The sequence below is a fragment of the Misgurnus anguillicaudatus genome, chromosome 20 (assembly GCF_027580225.2).
Source record: "Misgurnus anguillicaudatus chromosome 20, ASM2758022v2, whole genome shotgun sequence".
Taxonomy (NCBI): Eukaryota; Metazoa; Chordata; class Actinopteri; order Cypriniformes; family Cobitidae; genus Misgurnus; species Misgurnus anguillicaudatus.
Window position 1 is genome coordinate 9223373 of NC_073356.2, and position 19590 is coordinate 9242962.

The following is a 19590-nucleotide window of genomic DNA, read 5'->3' on the forward strand; positions in this document are numbered from 1 at the left end:
GGCAACACACATGGGGCATATGTGGGCCCTATATGGGCCCCATATGGGCTTCCAATGTGGGCTGTACATGGGTTTGTCCATGGGTTCCACTGTGGCCCCACCTGGGTTGCCCACATGAATTTGATATAGTAACTGAGTGGGGCCTATGTGGGGCCCACGTGGGCAACACACATAGGGCCCATATTGCACCCACGTAAGGAAGCCCACGTTACATATCAGGGCCCAGAATGGATTCTTAATGGGTACTGGACTGGTCCCTTATTATGAAATAATTCTACTTTTAATGCTTAATTGTAATTTACTTAAATAATATATTTGTTTTAAATTGAAAACCGATAAAAGCAAATCATTTCAGTTCGGTAAATATCAGATTTCAGCATAAATATTCAACAGTTCATTCATCTGTAACATCACAAAACATGAAGGAGGTGCAACATGAGAAATCAAATTAAAAAACTGTAAAGGTTCAATATATCAAAATACTTTATTGTCAATTTATAACAATACAATGCTAAAATAATCATGAACATTTCAAAACTGCTAAGGCAGGTAATGACTAACAATTTAACATAATACTTAAAATAAGCATTGAAAGAAGTCAAACTCTTAAAATACTTCAAACTCAAAAACAACACAAACATTGCTCACTCTTTTGGAGATGGTCTTCTGATCATCATCTTTGCTCAAACGTTTTATGAAGAACTTCCAAAGCATCCACAGCCAAACTCATTAAATGTCCTTGCACGTTTGCTTTGATTCATCCCTGTGCTGTCCGTGAACTTGTACCGTAGTATTACATTTTCTAAAAACACAACTCAGGATAAATTACAAGTGTAACAGTTGTGAGAGACTCCTGCTGCTCTGATAGAAATCGTATCCTTGCGCCTGAGCGGAAATTCTTGTAGTTTAAATGTTTATCATCTTTGTAGTTGTAATTTTAAAAGTCTGCCTATTTTAGCAAAGATTATTTAAAATATGATATTATATTATGTGATAAAAATCACAATTAAAAACATTTGAAGCAGGACTACTTTGTCAAGCGTAATGTGTCGTTGCAGTGAGCAGATCGTAATGAGGTCTCCTTATATGAAACACCTGACTCCACTAATCAGACTCCTTTCAGAATGTTTGAAACATTTCTTTAATTAACACACTTATCAAACTGATGAACTTTCTGAAATTTCTTATTTTCAATCATGCATAGCTGTGCAAATTAAAATTAATAATTGGCAGGTAAACATTACAAATATCACAAATAAATGTTAACAATAATGCATTTTTATTTAAAATGTTTTATACTGATCATATCCTATCTGTGGTATTATTTGTTTTTTGTATAAAAGTGACTATAAACCAAAAGTAATAATTTTAAGAGTTTAAATGTATATAAAATGTATTTTAAGCATAAAATGTTTTGCCCACATAGGTGCCATGAGGGCCCCACATTATTATCCCACATGGGCAAACCTATATAGGGCCCACATAGGGAAACCCACATGGGACCCACATAGTCAACCCACATGGGACCCATAATATTGCCCATGTTAAGCCCATGGCCACATGAAACCCATGTTGCCCATATGGGACCCATGTGGGGCCCACATATCAATGTTAATTAAATGTAAAAAATAATGCATTTTTATTTAAAATGTTTTATACTGATCAAATCATATCTGTTATATTATTTGCTATTTGTTTAAAAGTGACAATCAACCAAAAGTTATTATTTTAAGATTGTTAATGTATAAAGATATATTTCAAGCATAAAAATGTTTTGCCCACATAGGTGCCATGAGGGCCCCACATTATTATCCCACATGGGCAAACCTATATGGGGCCCACATAGGGAAACCCACATGGGACCCACATAGTCAACCCACATGGGACCCATATATATGGCCCATGTTAAGCCCATGGCCACATGAAACCCATGTTGCCCATATGGGACCCATGTGGGGCCCACATATTAATGTTAATTAAATGTAAAAGAGTAATGCATTTTTATTTAAAATGTTTTTTTACTGATCAAATCATATCTGTTATATTATTTGCTATTTGTTTAAAAGTGACAATCAACCAAAAGTTATTATTTTAAGATTGTAAATGTATAAAGATGTATTTCAAGCATAAAAATGTTTTGCCCACGTGGGTGCCATGAGGGGCCCACATTATTATCCCACATGGGCAAACCCGTGTGGGGCCCACATAGGAGGCCCACGTGGGACCCACATATATTGCCCATGTGAGGCCCATGCCCACATGTAACCCATGCTGCCCAGATGGGACCCACGTGGGGCCCACATGTCAATGTTGGCTGGGTTGTATGTGAGTAGGGGAGACCGGGGCTGGTCTCACGGGTTGGTTGTCACACTGCTTATTCCAGACATACTACATGGCACTGTGGTACAATTTTGATATCAATTTGTTAGCCTTTAATAGCTTACTCATTTGCACTTGAAATTTTGCTGAGCAGACACAAAACATTGAGGTTAGGAGACAATTTTTTATTTTTATGGGTCAGAGTAAATTTTCATGTTGGTGTTGTTTTTGTGTTGAGATCTTGTAGGATATTAGTCATTCAAAAACAAAACACTTATTAAAAAGCTAAAAGTAGTAGCTTTATTTTGAGTCATCTTTTAGCGATCAAGTTAAAGCCGTGTGGCAGCTAGCTTATCATGTTTGTCAAGAAGTCAGTTGGGGATGGTTGTCACATAAGAATTGGACATGTAGACCTTTTAAGACTGTTTGTCTGTTTGTTTGTTTTTGTTTGCTGTTAAAATACAATAAATAAAACATTAAATAAAGAGGTTTTAACACAAAAAAATTTTCTTTTTATTTCTCAACACAGTAGACAATAGGCTTTATGCCCAGTTGCACTACTTCCTAAACTTCAGCCAGCTTCTTGTTTCCTGTCTGCCATTATTGGACAAACTGATTAATCCAGGTGTGCCTGACCTCAGTAGTCACAACAACAATAATCAGACACACCTGGATTAATCAGTTTGTCCAATAATGGCAGACAGGAAACAAGGAGCTGGCTGAAGTTCATAGTGCAGCTGGGCATAAAGCCTATTCAAGTAACTGATCACCCACTTTAATCTCATTGTTTAAACATAAGGGGCATTGATGACAACTGTCATAGGGGTGGATTCATATTAAAACTTATTTGCAGTTTCTAGCTTAAAAAAATAAAAAGTTACACATTATCTTTTCAGATCCCAATTTATCAATGAAGTCCTATTGAACCTCTATAGGGACAACCAACCCCATACCCCGTGACAACCAACCCCGTGATGGGGTTGGTTGTCACATTGTGTTAGAGTGTCTTTGATGGTTAATTACTTCCTGTTACAATACAATTGAAAAGTAAAAAGTATACACATTTAAAGCCAAGACTCCAAAGTTTCATTTCATGTAGGAATTACTGCTGAAAGATTTTTTGAAGATGAGCAATTCATGCATGAGTAAAAATTGTGACAACCAACCCCGGTCTCCCCTACACTCAAAATGTTCTGTTATCCTTCATTGTGCAGGTAAGAAAATTAGAGGCATTTTTAGATAAAGAGTTTTACAATCTCCACCACAATATGCATTTATTAGACACATATACCTGCACTCATTTCACCTCTTTGCAAAAAAGCTGTGATTTTTTTTACCTGGCTTTAAGTGTCTGATTGACCTACCCAGTCTCCTGAGGATGCGTATAAATAGCACGAAGTGTACAACTCGTGCAATACATACGCCAAATTCCACTTTGGTGTGCATATGATATGCCAGTCCCTTCCCATTCACTTAAACGGTGTATCTTTTTTTTGTCGTTTTATTTATTGGTTTCTCAATTTTTTCTGTTTTTTAAACCATTTTCGCTTGGGTTTAGGGTTAGATTTTAGATTTGCTTAATGAGGTTATTTAATATACAGGTTTCTCCATGTTTTTGTCCATATTTAAGCCATGCAAGCATTGGCGCACAGTGAGTGCCCGGGAAAACAACTCTCTATGATTCACAGTGGACTTATCATGAGACACATTTGGTTTTCAAAGATCACACCTTTAGAGTGTCATACATCTGTATTTCCATTCTCTCAAAGCAAACTGTATATGAAATGCTACATTACATGCAAAACAAAATTGAAACTGATCTTATTTGTTTTCACTAAATGCAAGTGGCTACAATCGTCTTACTCATATGAAAACAGAATTCAATGTTAAAAGTTTAAGCAAACTTCACTCAATGTTGATAGATACCTCCCATCTTAAACATAAACCAATCACCCACTGTATGCAAGTTAAGGACATCCCTGAGTTTTACAACAACTAATCAGTACCAAATTCCTATATGCTTTGTTCTCTCTGGATATTTAAGGAAATGTTGTAAATGGTTTCAGGGGGATTTTCTGTACTTGGAAATACACCCCATGATACAGCATCATGTATTTTATTTTATTTTGAGGAATCTGTAACCAGATCTTCATCCTTACCAGGTATGCAATGGTTTTTTGTTTGATTGTTTCGTATTTGAATTGGAATGTAAATTGGCTTCAGAATTATGTTTTTTCCTACCTGGTTTATAAATTGTTATGTTTGATTTTATTCTGTGTTGCTCGGTAATGTTGAGACTAGTAATAACGATGTATCCGTAGTTACCGTAAGGACTGAAATCAGGCTAGGGTCGGCCTAAATCCAAGTTAGATAGTGAATAATACATCAGCTGAGGATTTGAGAGATACGACTAGCACTTGGCATTAGTTTAAGTGTACTTAGAAGTGTGGAGACTACCAGTGTTGGGAAAGTTCACTTTCTACATGAACTAGTTCAAAGTTCAGTTCACAAATTTTAAAATTAACTAGTTCAGTTTATAGTTCATACTTCAAATTTTGATCAAGTTCACAGTTCCAAAAATTAACTAATTAATAGTTCTTTTCCCCATATTATTTAAAAAATATATTGCCGTTATAGCTAGTGCTTTGTTCAAAATATCGATACGACGATACATCGTCATGGACGCCTGACGATGCGCGCATCGATACAGCACCTTCCGTATCGATTCAGATGCACTTTTGAAAGTAACGTGACGAATTGCTGTTGATCTGTGATCCAAATGGAAAGGACGCATGTGTCCCGTGGAGTACATAGAGTTAAAGGTAGCGGGGTATACTTTCACTTTGCGTGTCTGTCTCGCTGGCGCACGTGTCTGCACTAGTGAGCCGCGTACTCGTGCTCTCTCTCGCGCGCGCGCATTAATGTCAATGAGTTCAGTATGAAAGCGCAGATATCTTAGCCTATACTACTGCAAGGGCTTTATTAGCCACACTCTTATAAAACAGTACTAACGCATTTGAGAAGAAACGCGACAAAGATGAAAAGTGTAGGTCTAGAGAAGAGATACGAGCTACTTCAAACTATAACTGTCACATAATAATCAGATTTCTATTAAATAGTATGAAGTCTGACTGCATGTTTATAGATATATTCATAGATGTAGAATAATGAGAGACAAGAGTAAGGCACCATCTTTGTAAAACTGCTTTTAAAAAACATAAGTTAAAGCTCCACTGTGTACTTTTTTGAATTAATTCTTAGCAAAAATCCATGTGTTCTTTCAAAAGTATGTACTCATTCATGTGTAATTACTTCCACCCCACTAATCAAAGTATTCTCGTAAGTGTAGAATCTGCTATTTAAAATACATACATTCGAGTCGCTCGACTGGCGCATCCATGTTGTGCCTCCATCTTTGAAATACATTCGCCGACGAGGGACATTCCTGAAATTCAAGCTCCGTCTTTCGCGCTTTCAGACTACACTCACGCTGGCCGCTTGCTGAAGCCTCCCGTTGCATGTGTAGGCGGTATAAGTCATAGAGACAGTCTTATTTCAGAATATTAACAATTATAAAGCTGATAATTATTCTTAGTTAATTGTAAATGTATGTAATCTGCTTATGACTTGTTAATGTAATGCTCAGTTAACGTAAATAAACCAGGGTTTGATGACGTATGCAGCCCGGATATGCGACCTGTGTAGACTGAATCCTTCGGATTTTACAACAGCCGCATAACGTGATGATCCCGCGATCTAATGCCTTGATTTGAGGCAGATTTGAAAGCCTGTTGAAGACCTATTATCTAGGACATTAAAACAAGTCGGCAAGGAAGCGAAAAGGGGATTTAAAATGACAACGCAACAGGAAAACAACAAGACCAAAGTCAATATTGGAGTAATGTTAGTTTTCCAAGATCATGAGGCTCACGGGACACCGAAGTTATCTTCTCCACAGGTAATTCAGCATATTTGTTTAAATCTATACAGTGGTGTAAACTCGAAGTTTTATAGTTGCTTGTGTAACTATAGCATGGTTATGCATAACTCTTGTTAGTGTAAACACGCATGTGGTTTAATGTGTTCGATCAGCCACACGCCGTCTCTCTGCCCATTTATGTAATCTGAGGTACTGAGATAAATGTTTTTCCTCTTTTCTGACCTCCAGCACAAAAACACGGTGTACAGCACTATTTTTAGCCTTTCATTGATAAAAGTGCTTGATCTGCGCGTCTTTCGTTTCATTTTACAAGCGTGTGAAAGTTGCGCGATCTTTTTTTCACCAATATCAGAGATTAAAGCTCTTACATATACACGGACATGTAACATGTTTACTTAAAACATAAGCATTGGACTCTGACATAATATTAGTTTGCGTCCATTTAAACCCGTCATTACTCCCGCTCATGATTAAATCACAGGAGAGGGACTCGTCCACAGACCATCTCCTCAGTAATCTGGAGAGAAGCGGTCGAAAATGGACAAAAAGAGACGGATTTAAATACCAAGTGTAAACGTGATGTGTCTCTCTCATCCACTTGTGATCCGATTGACGAAAATACCAAGTTTAACAGCCCCTGTGATATTTTTCCTCGCGTCGATGAAACAGTAGTGTCAAAGCTACGTGTAACCCCTTTAAATTGAACACTACTTTCATGTGTAATTTAATTTGTGAAACATTTTTGATTTGTACATTTTGAAAGAGACTCATGTAATTGGTGCAGTACCATTCCCAGTGGGCAGAAGACATAGCAAACATAACGGTAGTGCATTTTAAACATTTAACCATACACTGTGATAATTACCGTAGGCTATTCATAACAAAAGGCAACTTACTGGTTTAGACACCTTACCACTCCAAAGTTTAACCATCCTCAGATTGTTCAATTATAGTCCTATGTCGTGTTGTTGTGTGTCCGGTTTCGTTTGGTTTAAAGTAAAAAAAAAAAACAATTCTGTTTAATACTCCTGTTTAATACTCCTCCTCCTCAGTTTCCTCCTCTTCATCTCTCCCTGTAATTTCCTCATCACTTGCGCTAGCCTCTACAACAAGTTCATTATTATACAGTTCCTCTTCGTCCTCCTCATGTTCCGCTGCGCGTCTGTTCTCTTCCTCACGCAGGCGGGCAGCAGTCAGAGCCTCTCGTCCAGCAGCGCAGGGCTGTAAAAAACGATACATTAATAAACAATACATTAATTAATTCGTTTGGCCGTTATATATACAGTGGACAGGCTCACTCACAAATGGAATTTATCTAATAGTAGAGAGCGACAGGAAAAGCGAAAGAGAGAGCGAGTGATAGCGATAAATTTGAGTGCTAATTTCAACATACCTGTCCCTCTCGGAAGCACAGTATGAGGTCGTCCTCACTCCCGTCGGGTTTCACAGACTGCCCACACACTTTAAAGGACTTAATGATCAGGTCTTTGTCCAGCTTGTCCCAAGCAGCGAGAACCCATTCCACAAGCAGACGGCGAGATGGTGCTTTTAGGTTCCCTCCACTTGTGTATTGCTTGTCTGCGTCCCCAGCCATCCACTCATCATAAGAAGCATGTAAGCTCGCTTTGAAGGGCTGGTTCCACATGACATCGGGGGCTTGGACATACTTAGTGCAGCCTCCTGGGATCACCGCGGTTGTGATGTTGTACGACCTCAATTCCTGTTTGGTAGAGGTGCTGATGTGACAGCGGTAGGCGTCCCACACCAGGAGGCGCGGGCGAAAACTGAATTTGCCTACCACTGATCTGAGCCATGCCGTGGTCAAGTCGTCATTCATCCAGCCGTTGGCAGATGTGGCAATGACTGCTCTTGAGATCTCTTGCTGCATTGCCTTCACTTCACGTATGGCCCCCCGGAAGACTACAAAAGGCTTGAGTTTAGTGCCATCAGCCTTGGCAGCAAGGACAACAGTGAGGTGGCTTTTTTCGTGTCCTGTTGTTTTGAGCGCAACACTCTTCGTCCCTCTTACGTCAATAGTACTGGGAGACACCATATCAAACCAGACGGCTGTCTCATCCATTGCAATTATATCGTTCTCTGAAATTAATTTCGAGACGACAGTCTTGCTCACGTAGTCGACGAATGAGACAAGTTTCTCTGTGAGGAGATCTGGGTCCTTCTGAGCCATTGTGGTGCGACGTCGCAATGCGAAGCCATTTCGGTTTAAAAACTTTTGCAGCCAACCCCTGCTAGCCACAAATCGCGCCCCTCTATCACTCACTGTAGGGTAGATTTCCAGAGCCTTGTTTCGGATCATTTTCCTCGACACTCGGTTATGACTGTCCCTCATTGAATGAATCCACTCAGAGAGTTTTGTGTCCAACTCCTCACTAACCTTTTTTCTCCCTCCTCCTGGCAATCTTGCTCTCTTTTTGTTTGCTGCGGCTAGATCCATTTTCTGTTTTTTCCAGTATCTTATTCTTTTCGGGTCAATGTTAAAATGTTTAGCAGCTTGCTCCCCTGAGTGCGCTGCAGCATATTCCAGCACGTCGTCCTTGAACTTAATGTCAAATTTCCGTCTCCTCTTTGGCTCCACAGCTGCCATGGTAAATAATGGTGACTGAAGTCTCACGTGCGAGTCAAAAGCGAAGTGATTGATTGATTGACATGACCAGGCTACCGTAGCGATGGCTTGCATTCGTGAGCAAACATTGCCCCCCTGTGGTATTTGCATGTATGACAAGCATAATGTTGTGACCTGCCCAGAAAAATGTTACTTCTAATAATAGCCCCGGCCACTATAAGAGACCGGCCTTTATTTACCTCCGCCGACAACGAGACCGGCCAATGTTAGAGACCCGGCCGCTAATGGAATACAGGCCAATATTAGAGGATTTACGGTAATCTTAATATTTTTTATGTTAAAATGTGTTAATTCTCTACTTAATGATGTTATAAATCATTCAGGTTGGAGATGCATCCCAGATCTGATAAAAGATTTGATTTTTTCGGTTGATTTACCGTGTTTCTTTATGAGAACTCTGGTGAGTTTGTTGTTTATTAACTATTTTAGTTAATCTAATATCAATCCTTCTCTATATGTGTTTTAAAACCCAATTAGAGTTACCTATGAAGTTTGAGAAGCATTTTTATGTATATTAAGAGAGTTAATTTGTGAACGAAGCTAATAAGTCTTTGTTGGTTAAATGATTTCATCATTTATGAGTATATACATGGAAATGAGAGAAAGAAAGTTGTTATATAACAATATTGTCACATATTTGTATACTTTTAGCTGTTTTAAGTGTTCACATTGTCATACATTGCGTTTATATTTGTACTGGTGAGCATTTCATGTTGCTTAAGGTAAATATGTGTGTTTAAATGTTAAAATGAAGAGATCTGCTTAATGTTATCTGCATTATTTTGTGCAGATTGGGTTTTATGAGTGGATTTTGATTCTGCATCGTGACCTACTTTTGATTGGCGAGCCAGAGCCCTTTTTGATCTACACATGTGGAGTGAACCCACGCCCCCTTGTGGATTTACGGGATATAACAGCTAAGCTGTGATCTCACACACTTTGTACACACTACCCGGGTAGAAAAAATATACAAAAAGGCCTTTACACACATTCACATTGAGAACTATATTTACACACATGGATACTTGAGAACTGTTTCAACACACATGGATATCTGAGGACAGTATATATACACAGGATACAAGAGACTTTGGGACATTTTATTTTATTTTTATTTCCTCTTTATTCTATCTTGAGCTCAATATCAAGCACTTTCTCCCATCTTAATTGTGGTATTAAGAGTATCTGTTTAAATTGTGGGAATAGTTATTTCTAAATTTTTTTTGAATTTTCAATTAAAATGCCGGCTGTTAAATTTCATTTATAACTTGGCTCAGTGTCATTCTATCCTCCTTGAGTCGAACCTAATTTACCTTTGAACTCTTGAGTACAAATTCAGTTATTCTTCTTTGTACAGTGTTACAGTGTTACATACGTTTATGGTTGCTTTTTGTTTGTGATTTAAAGCGGACATATCATGACAATCTGACTTTTTCCATGTTTAACATAAATCTGTGTGCTATGACGGATCACAGGCAATGGACATTGCAAATTGTTAATTTTTTTCATTGCTTTTGCTTTGTACTGGAAGCCATGTTAACCTTGGCATGACACGGCCACCGTACAAGTTAAAACGCGCTCCGAATGGTGGGGGGGGCTAGAAAGTAATATTCAGTTGGTTGTCATATAGAATTTCACCGCTAGATGGGAGTAGATCCTACACAGTGGAGCTTTAAGTACTAACTCTGGGATTTTAAAGAGCCATTAAGATGATAATTTTAAGCATCCTATCACTGTTTATAAGTCCCGGACAACAGGTTTAAATGCATGCAAGGTCAAAAAACACTGTAATTTCCTCAAAATATAAATTTAAAATTACCCCATTTCTCAAAGATCCCCAAACGATTCGTGTGAAGCCGTTCAACGACTCAAGTCTGCCCTAAACCCCACCTTTCAGTAGCCTACTCTGCTCTGATTGGTCAACTGACAGAGTGTCTTTGCACAGATCACAGATCCGTCGCACAGATCAGTGGCACAGACCAACAATAGTGCAACATGTATTGACCTCGTGCTAACATGATTTATTGAGAAGACATTGTCAACATCAATACACATCATTCATCATTAATCAAGGCAATAACAACGACGATTGAAACTAACATTTTACACTCATTTAAGCATTTATGTAAACTAACCAGGTCATAGCAAAACCGTAAGTGAGCATTCGTTAGCCGTTTGCTAATGTGACTCTCTGACAGTAAATTAACAGTTTAAACACACAACATCATTCATCATTAATCCAAGCAATTCAAACGATGATCGAAACTAACAATTTTACACTCATTTAAGCATTTATGTAAAGTAACCGGGTCATAGCAAAACCCTTAGTGCGCATGAGTTACGTTAACCGCTTGCTATCGTGACTCTGACAACATATAGAGTTTAAACAACGATATCATTAATCATTAATCCAAGCAATAAAAATGACTATAGACATTTTACACTCATTTAATCATTTATGTAAAATAACCGGGTCATAGCAAAACTGAAAGTGCAGCATGCGTTAACCGCTTGCTAACGTGACTCTCTGACAACAACATCATTCATCATTAATCCAAGCAATAAAAATGATGATAGACATTTTAAACTCATTTAAGCAAGTATGTAGCTATAATCATACTTACAGGTTGTGGTTAGGAGACGCATGTTGTTCCAAATAAAGTGGGTACTGAACCATCTTTCATTGCCAAACGTCTAAAAATTAATTTTAACCACTGATTCTTCACAGCCAGACACGTTTAGTATATCCCTCCTTGAAAAAGTCTCCTTTGGTAGTGAAAACAACACAAACTAAAAGCACAGCGTGAGCTGACGTTTACAAACACTAACTAGGTGTGGGCGGGTCATAGTTTTCGTTTCTCCCGCGGGCAAGGCTGTAGGCGGAGATTATATCTCATGTGACGTGGATGCGTTCGTGTGACGAGGCAAATATCAGGAAGAAGACTCACTCCCTATAACGACTCGTTTCAGCGATTCAGAGCCGACTTCCTGCTTTAGAAGCCAATAACTTTATTAATCGTGCACTTTTTGGTTCAACTACTTTACACGTTGTTTACATTGATGAACAGCTACATGACACACTGCAATAAAGGTTAGTTTTGATTTTGGATCTGTGTGGCTCTTTAAGTATTTCTAATAGCTAATAAATGAATGGCAAAAACACAACTGTTACAACACTGCTTATTCAATGTACAATAAACAAATAATAAGAAGAATAATAAGAAGAGTTACACCGCACTCACGATCAATAAGGTGCCAGACAATAAAGTAGTCAATAAAAATAAATGGTGTCACCTCTAAGGGGACTAAATAAAGTAAGTTTTAAAGTTGAGCAAGCATAGAGCGGCCGCTTAAGGGTATAGTCCAACCTCTGGCAACAACCAACACTGATTCACTTATGACCGTTGACCAGTATATTAATTATAAGGCCCATACTAGAATCAAGTGCGACCATGAGAACCGAATGAACAAGTGTAATACCAGAGCTTAATCGGAATAAACAAACATCCATCTAATTCTGTAAAGTAATAATCAATCTGATTTTTATTATAATAGAAATGAGATCTTTATCCTTGGAGTCATCTGCAAGTGTCGGAAAAGACTGAACGCGAATCCTTCACCATGCCGCTGGTTTCCGCCATTTGGGCCAACGGATGGATGGGTGAAATAATTTTTCCACTTACAAGCCATTCAAAGCTACAAGGATTGTGAAAGTCTTTGTACAAATAAAAATGGTTCATCTGCAAAATACAAACTACCCTTCCACAAAATAGTGTCTTGTTTCACAGGTCGCATTCTAAGGTTGCATACGTCATTGAGATTGTCTCATTTCAGAAATGTAAGTAGGGGAGTTGAAGGCGACTTTGAAAGTGCTGTTTTTTCACAGGAATTCAGAGGATACATGAGGTGTATCCTTTGCTGTTGCAGACAGCCCACAATTCTTTGCGTTGATGTCAATAACCGTTTATTTGAAAAATAAATGTAAGTTATAATAATTATATTCCTCTGTAACAGATATCTGTTGTGCATTTGCCTCAACTCCTCAAGCAAACACAATTTCGTGTGAAATTTTTTTCAAAATTTATATTAAAAAAATGTATTTAAAAAAAGCCGATCCAGGCTTTTTGGCTGGATCGGACATCGGATCGAGGACCAACAACATGACCGATCCAATTCCGATATGTGCAATAGCCGTGGTTGTTACTGACAAGCTATTAAAAGGAAAATGACAACGTATTATAAAAGCACCATAAATGTTTTATGCACTATATTCAAAGTCTTTTAATACACTCAATTGCTTCATGTGGAACAATGCACATTTAAACTTATTTTAGTTCACAGAAACACTGTAACTTACTCGCAAACTGGGTTAATCCACTGGTGAAGCAGACGGATGAAACACGTCATTTACACATGCACACACAAGATAACTGTAGGCTATTTTAAAGATCTGATTTTATAAAGTTTCAGTAAGCCGTTGGATGGATGCAATTCCCTTTGTGCTGAGCACACGATGCATCTATTCTCTTTGTGTTTTAACAGTTATAAACTTTCCATTGAGATGCGAGGATTCCCATGAGAGGATGCTTCAAGGGCATCAATTCTGCGCCCAGAAATGCATGAACGTAGCGTGTTATGACTTAGGTGCATCAATTCTGCACCCGGAATGTGCATAAAAAGTCAGGTCAAACGCATAATTTCCAAAATAAACATTTTTTATTAAAAATGTAAAAAATAGAGCTGATTTTAAAAAAAAAATTTTTAAAGCCAAAGTGTGTCCACACAAAAGCTGCAGGTGTTTTTAAATTTTCTGCTTATTTTCACTCTTGCTAACTTCTGAGACAGCGGCGGAGGAGGTCGTTTGACGCACACAGAGGAATTATTACCCCCCAAAAAATATCGACAGTAGAGATTGAAATACTGGCACACTATCGTGGGAAAAAGTATCACGATAGTTAGCTGTATCGATATTTTTGCACATCCCTACTTGTAAATCATTTTAAATGATTGATTTTAACACTTAAAATGATACTAGATGTAGCAGAAAGCGCTATACACATTTAATTACAAAAGTATCGGGCAGATATTGGTATCGGCTGATATACGGAATTCTGGTATCGGAATCGGATCAGAAATGAAAAAGTGGGATCGGGACATCCCTAGTCCTCGTGAGGATACAACTTTCTAAATTAATTTAAATGAGACACAGCTAGTGAATTTTTATTAAACGCTCACTCCATTGCATTTAATATTTTGTCTTTGATCAATAGTTATGTTTGTCTTAATTCTTCTAATAAGATATCAACAAAGTTATAAAAAAATTTGATGTGGTCGTTTCCAAAATTAGATTTGTTTTCTAATGTGCAGTGACCCAGCTTTAATAACAGCATTGACATCTGTCTTCTGTCTCTGTGTGAATATAGAAAAAGATACAGAATCTCAATTCATGCTGCTTTGTGTTAATAAGAGTAATGAGAATTTAACTCTATCATGTTTCTTTCAGATGTGAAGAGTGAACCATGTGATGGAGAAACGTCCTCAACATCAGAAGATCGACTGACAGCACAAACTCTTTCCTGCATCACCTGTGGAAAGACATTCAGCTCACAGAGACATTTAGACACACATGAGAGAAAACACACAGAACAGAAACTCAGCTTTACTACCTTACAAGAGAAGAAACTTCATCATTCAAAAGAGCACAGAGAGAAGAAGAAGAAGTTTCACTGTGAGCAGTGTGGGATGAATTTTGTCTTCTTATCTCAGCTGAAAGTTCACATGAGGACACACAGTGGTGAAAAGCCTTTCTGCTGCACTCAATGTGGCTATTACTTCAGCACCAAACAAAGTCTTGATGGTCATCAGAGAATTCACACGGGAGAAAAACCATACGAGTGTCCTCATTGTGAGATGAAATTCAGACAAAAAAGCAATCTGAAAAGACACGTGTTTAAACACACCAATGAGAGACCGTATCAGTGCAGTAAATGTGACAAAGCCTTTAAGAATTCAGCTTCATTAAATCTACACCAGAAATATCATTCTGAAGAGAAACTTTATCAATGTTCACACTGTGATAAACGTTTCTGTCATAACTCTAATCTTATATGCCACAAGAGGATTCACACTGGAAAACCTTACAAATGCTCTCAGTGTGAAAAGACGTTTACTCAGTCAAGTAATTTAAAAGTCCATGAGAGAATTCACACCGGAGAGAAACCTTATCACTGTAGTCTCTGTGGGAGGAGTTTTGGGCGGCGTTAGAGTTTCGTAATGCACCAGAATACTCATACAGGTGACAAACCTTACAAATGCTCTCAGTGTGAAAAGACGTTTACTCAGTCAAGTAATTTAAAAGTCCATGAGAGAATTCACACCGGAGAGAAACCTTACGTCTGCTTGATCTGTGGAGAGAGATTCACTCATCATGGAAGTCTTCAGTATCATCAGAAGAAACACAAGGACATTGAAATCATCATTGTGCCTTAGTGCCTTAAAGTTTTGCAATTTATCTGGACATATATCATAAATATAAATAGCAGCATTACTTGCTGAAGAGAAAATGTAGGTGACAGGCAGGGTTGTATAAGGTTTTGCAGTATACTAGATTATAATATATGAAGAGGTTGGTTCCAAAACGCGATAAACGCCATTTAAAAAAAAGAGTTACTGCCAAAATTAGTATTATATCAGGTCAATATTTAAAAGTAAGTTCTTAATTTTAAGCAAAATCCAATATCCGCCGTGTTATTCTGTCATCTTTTCTCCCTTTTTCCCCGAAACGCGATAAACAACACTCCTCCTTTTTTACAGAATGCAATAAATCCGCTCCACAAATCACAGCGCACCATTCCACGCATTGTAAACAAACAATGGCGGCAGGTTGAGTACACCGAGTCCTAGTTTTCCTCATCTACTTTGTACTTCGTGATCAACAAACAAACAAAAACAAAATAATACTTTAATGGCATTGATAAACCTTTGGTGGTTTTCGGGAAAGAAATGTAAGCCTTCAACATCTAATAATTTATGTGAGAGGCACTCGGGAGACAGAGATATGCATCACTTTGAGATATGTTTTACTGTAAGAAAGTTATTTACACTTAATTTACAATATCACCCCCCACACAATTTTTTATATGATTTAATATTCACATATTTCATATTTTTCAAGTATGACAAACATGATATAAGTCTTATATCAAATGAGAGCTCTCACTCTCAGGAATACGGCTACATCGTTATTTTTGTTCTGTTGTCATCACATATCCAACAATCGTCGAATGAATAATGATGTAAAAAAAAATCGTCTTATGTAAACATATGGGAAACTTGAGTGTGAACTGCCTCAGATAGCACAGATAGCCACAAATGCTAAACCATCTTTTATCTTAGATCCTACTCTAAAAAATTAGCCCATTCACAGCATTTTCTTTGGTTGTGTGCATGAATAATCCCTTGCTATTTATTTTATGTGCAAAACAAAAAATGTATATTTATATGAAAAATGTATTTTCACACACTTCAGTATAATAAGAATAACTTTTGAATGCGACATGCTAAAGAGATCATTCTTTTCATTTGTTTACTGTCTGCTGCTGCTAACAACCAGAACTGTCTGCAATTTGGTGTTTCATCATATGAAAAACAACATAAATAACAATATTTGTCACAAACAGAAGCTTTTATGTAACTTCAAAGTTTTTTTTTTAAAGATTTTGCATTTATTCCACTGTATGTGGTTATGGGACCACTTCAAATATTTTAGGTGGAAATTAAATACAAAAAGGGTATTATTCCTCCCATCAGTTGGAGTAAAATAACTTTTGCATTTATTATGATAGAGAAAAAAATTCATTTTTTCTCTGTTAGCTGGCAATTGCTGGAATCAAACAAAACTGCAGGTTTCGTTACCAAACAGGGCCAGAGTTATACACTTTTAAATACAGACTTTAGGAAAAAAACATCAAAAAGTGCCTACTTATAGGACTGACAACACATACAACCATGTTGAGCACTTTTAACAGTGTTTTATTTAATTTCAAAGGATTTCCTGTAAAATGATACCAAACTTTTGTATGTGCACCTCTGCTTGTGGGTATGGGAAGCTTTTGAAATTGGGTAGGCCAAATCCAGGCGGAAATCCCCAAAATAGCCTCAGAGTGTAAGAAGTTAAATAACAGTAATACACTCCCTGACAAAGTCTTGTCGCTTGTGTACAAATTGACCTGAAGTGCTGCTAAAATATATTTCTAATCAAGATTTGTTTTCAAGAAACACATTCTTTAAAATAAAGCTATTTGTGGTGCACAAACGGTAGATGTGTCCCATCTTTGTGACTCACATTGTTAACTTTTCTTGAGTTTCGCCATGTTGCTTCATTGGTTTTGTTCACTCGCTAATCGTGTGATGTAGGCTGCATTCGCGCTTGTAAAAAGTGAGGAAGAAAGCTTTCTTATATTAACAGTTTTATGCACAAAATACAGGGCACTTTGTTGCACATAATGATTCAGGAACATTGTTTTCCATGGCAATCCCATAACCTGAAAAGTTGCAAACTTGTAACAGTATATGTGGTTTAGTCAGACAGCTCAGAAAATAAGAAAGCACAAATTATAAAAAAAAATTTTGTTTAAAAAAATCTGATGGTTCATTTTACTTGCCCAGTCAGAATTTTCAGTGACATCTCGAAAAAGGCCTATTCTATATTTGTTGTTTTTGACCTTGTGTAACCTTAATAAATAAGAAAGGTCAAAAAACACTGTAATATTCTCAAAATATATATTTTTTATATTGCCCAATTTCTCAGAGATCCCTAAACTTTTTCGTGCGAAGCCGTTCAAAGATTCAGGGCGTTTTCACATCTGTAATTCGGTTCATTTGGTCCGGACCAAAAGCAAAAAATGATACATTGTAACTTTTTTAGCAGATTTGGTTCCATTTCACACCACACTGATTGCTCTGATCCGCACCAATTGAAACGAACCAAAATTCTGTCATGTGATAAGATCAACATCACTCATTGGCCACATGTATTTGAACGTATTTCCTAAACGGCTTCACGATTGGTCAGAATCAACGTGCGGGAAATTCCAACGGAACCCCCGGAAGTAAACAAAAGAAGGATAATACAGCAGACACCATGGACAGACGGCTGCGCGCTGTAATTATGTATCCGTGGTTATTATAGTTTGTATACAGCACTCTAGACAAACTGTTCATTTTCTGAATGAATCGCGGATGCGGCTTGAAAACAACGGTTTAATGCACTACAAACGGCGAAGATAAAAAATTTCCGAGGCTCCGCCCGCACCTCCTCGCAACTCCAGGTATGTCCGCGATTTGTCATTGTGCTAATATTGCTAATAGAAACGGTCAACAAACACTTCCTCATCCGATAATGCACTGCGCAGTTGACTACGGCAGCTGGTTTAGTCCAAAATGCGCAGTACTTTTGCAGTTAGGTCGGTTCGATCTCGGATCGTGTTCTCACCACAAACGAACCGCTCTAGAGTTCGTTTGAAAGCGTACCGAGACCACCTCTGCAAGCTGGTCTCGGTCCGCTTGTTTGGTCCGTTTTTGGTGCGCACCAGAGTTCGATTGCTGCATTCTCACCTGCCCAAACGAACTGCACCAACTGAGCAATCGAACTCTGGTACGATTCAATCAAACTAAACAAGGCAGGTGTGAAAACCCCCTCAGTCTACCTTAACCCCACCTTACAGTAGCGTACTAATGCTGTGATTGGTCAACTGACATATCTCTTCCACAGTCCAACAATAGTGCAGCAAACAGGAGTGTAATGCGTTAGCTGATTGCTAGCGAGAATTACTGAGTATGTTTACATGCACAGAATAAGCGGATATCTATTAAAAATCTGCTTATTATAAAAAACTGTTTTCATGCGTTTACATGCAAATCAAAAAACCGTCTATGCAGACAACTGCATTTACACGGGACTTGACGATTTGTCAGGTTTCTCGCAGGCAGTGATGTCACAACCTATAGTACATAATAGTCGTTCAAAAAGCCAATGGCATATCTGTCTTAAGCTGTACTGTTGTATCTCCTCTCGTGTCTGCAGAATCTGTTAATATAACACAAGTTTCTATTTTCCCAATTTCTCTGCCAACTGCTTCAGTTGAGCGGAGATTTTATGCATTACTTTGCGCTTACTTACGCGTGTGACGTTTATCATTTACACTTGGAGACATGCGCACATGGACAAAACCGCGAGAAAGCCGGATAAGTTGTTTACATGCCACGTGAAAGCGGGGTAATGAGCAAAAAACTTGCTTAAGCCGTTTATGGGCTTTCCCCGAAAAATTTATTTTTATGCATTACTTTGCGCTTCCGCGTCTGACGTTTATCTTTCACACGCGGAGACATGCGCACATGGACAAAGCAATAGGTTACTTTCATAACCCCGGTTCTCTGAAACATCAAGTGGAGAGATCCACCTACGGGAAGGGCATCCTTACCTGACCTCTACAGAAGCATCCAATTGCACAAAGTCTGGCTAGACAGACAGAAGTGGGCAGCCAATGCTAGGTAGGACCACACCTTCTTACCTGATGCCATATAAGGCCAATCCGCGCTGCTGCTCCTCAGTAAATGGGGCAAAGCTGGTGGATCTCGCCACTGGATGTTTCAGAGAACCGGGGTTGTGAAAGTAACCTATTGTTCT

The 19590-nt window shown here is 38.1% G+C and overlaps 1 protein-coding gene and 1 pseudogene across 1 annotated transcript in view; both read left to right on the plus strand.

Moving 5' to 3' along the window:
• The window catches only part of LOC129455158 (uncharacterized), a 181095-nt gene that overhangs the window by 41142 nt on the left and 120363 nt on the right, over nt 1-19590 (plus strand). The window lies entirely within an intron of this gene.
• Nucleotides 14394-15861, plus strand: LOC141351429 (uncharacterized; annotated as a pseudogene).